Source organism: Symphalangus syndactylus, chromosome 15 (assembly GCF_028878055.3).
Source record: "Symphalangus syndactylus isolate Jambi chromosome 15, NHGRI_mSymSyn1-v2.1_pri, whole genome shotgun sequence".
Lineage (NCBI taxonomy): Eukaryota > Metazoa > Chordata > Mammalia > Primates > Hylobatidae > Symphalangus > Symphalangus syndactylus.
In genome coordinates, this window is record NC_072437.2 from 66,053,905 (window position 1) to 66,058,082 (window position 4,178).

The following is a 4,178-nucleotide window of genomic DNA, read 5'->3' on the forward strand; positions in this document are numbered from 1 at the left end:
GGTAGAGGGAAAGCCAAAACTTCCACAGAAACCTTCAGTAGGTTATGATTGAGTTAATTTAAAGGAATAATTATTCTAAACTGATAGTGTGTCTTTGAGCCCTTTTCAAGAAGCTCTTTTGAGAGAATCTTAAAAGCAGTAAAAGTGAAAATGACATCCCTTTTCCCCCATTTTAGAATTTTGAACCCTTTCCTTTTCCTCATGTCAGTGTTGCCCTACTCTGCCTCAGACATGAGGTTGGGCCCAAATAGTCTCCATTTACCTTCGGTAAGGAAGAAAAGACTTTAAAGCAAAGGGGGCCGGGCGCGGTGACTCATGGCTGTAATCCCAGCACTTTGGGAGGCCAAGCAGGGTGGATCACCTCAGGTAGGGAGTTCGAGACGAGCCTGACCAACATGGAGAAACCCTATCTCTACTAAAAATTTACAAAGTTAGCCGGGCGTGGCGGCACATGCCTGTAATCCCAGCTACTTGGGAGGCTGAGGCAGGAGAATCGCTTGAAACCGGGAGGTGGAGGGTGCAGTGAGCCAAGACCATGCCACTGCACTCCAGCCTGGGCAACAAGAGTGAAACTCCATCTCAAAAAATAAAAATAAAAAATAAAAATAAAGCAAAGGGACCTTGCTGCATTCACCATAACCTTAACCATAACCTGAAACTTCTACCCCAGTTTGAGGATTGTAGCTCAAGAACCCAAACCCTCCACAAGTTCTTAAATCTCTTTATTAAAGCTTTTTAAGGATTAAAATAGCAGATTAATTTGATCCAATACCTAAAATTGTTTGGTGATTCACTCTGTCTTATTTACAAGGGAATACAGGATTGCAGCTCTGAAAAAAATGCATAGGTCTTTTCTCAACATCCTCTTTTCTTCTTCTATAATTGAGATATAGGTTTTGCACATGTGTTTTCCTCTCCTTGAGTGAACTGTGTCTAATACACAGCACATTTTTCATGAACTGACAAAACACAAGTCATTCTGAAGGTGTCGGCTTATACTTTATTACTCCCGAAAGCTTTCTAAGCTAGGTGAGCTTTCCTAGTAGCCTGTTTCACTATCTTACTTCTCATCACACACACACATAAATAAATATGAAATTTATTGTAAAATTTCATATTTGCCACTGAACTCTAAGTGTTAGAGATAGCAACAGGAGTTTCTGTCTTCTTGACTATACCGTGTTTAGCACACAGTTCCTGGTGCATAGTTCTCCCTTTAAAAATGAATTAACAAGTGGATCAATAAATAATTGATTCTACTGGTTTATTTTATAAGAAGGTTGTAACTTCTTATACCTGAATATCTGAATTTGATAACCAGTCCTCCATATTCAACTCCTACTAAAATTGCTAGCATGATTGAAATCATGCACACCCCACTGGAATTTATAGTAAAACCAATTTTTTTAAGTTACATATACATAACAGTTGTACATATTTATGTCACATATTTTGATATAACCATACAATATGTAATGTTCAAATCTGAAAAACTGGGATATTCATCAATTGAAATATGTGTCATTTCTTTGTGTTGGATACATTTCAAATCTATTCTTCCAGTTATTTTGAAATATAATAAAGTATTTTAAGTTATTTTAAACTATAGCCTATGTGCTTCTAAACATCAGATCTTATTCCTTCAATATAACTACATTTTGTACCCATTAACCAATCCCTCCTCCACCCATCCCAGAATCCTGTCTGGCTTCTAATGACCGCCATTCTATTTACCACCCCCATGATTTTTTTTTTTCTTTTTTCTTTTTCCTTTTTTCTTTTTTTTTTTTTTTGAGACAGAGTCTGGCTCTGTCGTTGCCCAGGCTGGAGTGCAGTGGAGCCATCTTGGCTCACTGCAAGCTCTGCATCCCGGGTTCACGCCATTCTCCTGCCTCAGCCTCCCCACTAGCTGGGACTACAGGCACCCGCTACCACGCCTGGCTAATTTTTTGTATTTTTAGTAGAGATGGGGTTTCACCGTGTTAGCCAGGATGGTCTGGATCTCCTGACCTTGTGATCCTCCCGCCTCGGCCTCCCAAAGTGCTGGGATTACAGGTGTGAGCCACTGCACCCGGCCACCTCCATGTTATTAATCTTTGTATTTCTCACATATGAGAACAGGAGACATTTGTCTTTCTGTGACTGACTTATTTCACTTAACATAATGTTATCTGGTTTCATCCATTTTTTTGCAAATGACAGAATTTCATTTTTTATGGCAGAATTATATTCATGTATACGAGATTTTCTTTATCTGTTTATCCTTTGATGAACATTTAGGTTGATTCCCTATCTTGGCTACTGTGAACAGTGCTGCAGTGAGAAACTTTGCTGCATATAGTATTCTTGGTTGAATAGTTTTTTGTTTTGTTTTGTTTGTTTGTTTGTTTGTTTTTTCCTTCAGCACTTTAAGTACATCATCTCACTCTCAGCTGGCCTGTAAAGTTTCCACACAAGTCTCCTGCCGGATATATCAGAGGTTTTTTATTTGTTATTAGCTTCTTTCTTCTTGGTGGTTTTAGGATCCTTTCTTTGTTTTTGACTTTGGAGAGTTTGATTATCATATACCTCGGGGCAGTTTTGGGTAGGTGGAATTTTCTTTGTGTTCTTTGACCTTCTTGTACCTAGGTATTTATATATTTCTCTGTTTGAAAAGTTCTGTTATTATTTATATGAATACATCTTTTTAAAGATGAATAACACTTAAATTTTCCCTTTTGAGGCTATTTTCTAAATCCTGTAAGCATATTTTTAAAAATTAATTTCTTTTTCCTCCTCTAGCTGTATAATTTAAAATAGCCTATGAGCTTGCTAATTCTTTCTTCTGCTTGATCAATTCTGCTGTTGAGACACTGATGCATTTTATAGTTTATCAATTAAATTTTTTAACTCTAGAATTTCCTGTTTTTCAAAAATTATTTCAAACTCTTTAAGTTTTTCTGACAGAATTTTGAATTTTTCCCTTGTGCTATCTTGAAATTCATCTAACTTCCTCAAAACAGCTATTTTGAATTCCTTGTCTCAGATGTCACATATCATTGCTACTCTAGGATTGGTCACTTGCCTTATTTAGCCTGTTTGGTGAGATCATATTTCCTGGAACCTCTTGATGTTTGTAAATTTTCATTAATATCAGGGCATTACAGAGATAGGAGTTTATTTCAATCTTTGTAGTCTGGTCTTGTTTTAACCCACCCTCGAGAAAGGCATTTCCCCAAATCCTAGGGGAATTGAATGTTAAGTTCCCTAAGCCTGTGGTCACTGCAGCTGTTTCAACATTGGGGGACACTCTAAGTTAAGGTACGCTGTGACTCTTGCTGACTCTTAGATACACAGCTATGGTAAACTTGGGGAAAATAAGAGCAAATTTCATGGTTCCCAGGTAAAAGAAATTTTTAAGAAATTTTTCTTCTGGCTAGGCTGCCTGGAGTTGGGACAGGGCTGATGTGGCTCCCAGAGTTGGCATGGCACTGGTTCACACACAAAGCTGAGAACCTCCCTGACCAACATAGTACCAGGCAGGATTCACCCAAGACCTGGGGCTGCTACTGCCTGGCTTTTGCTAATGTTTATTCAAGGTCCAAGGCTACTTTAGTCAGCAGGTAGTGAATCCTGTTAGGACTCTGTTATAGCAGGGCAGCAGATTCCCTTCTGGCCTGGGGTGGGCCTAGAATTCCCAATGGGGAGCAGAGGTCTAAAACTGGGGGCCTCAGGATTCTGCCTGGTTCTTTATTTTTCTGTGTCTGAGCTGGTATCTGGTTGCAAGACAAAGTCCATTGTACTCTTCCCTCTCCTTTCCCCAGATAGAAGTCTCTTTGCATCCTGTACTTCTTAGAATTGGGGGAGGGGTGATGCATGCAATTCCATAGCTACCACAGCTGGTATTCCGCTGGGCTGTACCCCATGTCCACAATGTCCAAGGCTTGCCCAAGAACTGCAGTCCCTATGGCCTGATTACCATTCACATTTATTTAGGGCCCAGGACACTTTAGTTAGGTGGTAGTGAAATGAGCCAAGACTCAGGTTTCCTCTGCCAGGGAAGAGAATTCTTCTCTGGTGCAGGGCCGGTCTAAATGCTCCTTCCATGAGCACCAGCAGAATTCTGTCCAGTACTGTATTCTACTGTGACAAGGCAACACTTAGTTCTAATGCAATATTCCACAATCACTTTGCTGTCC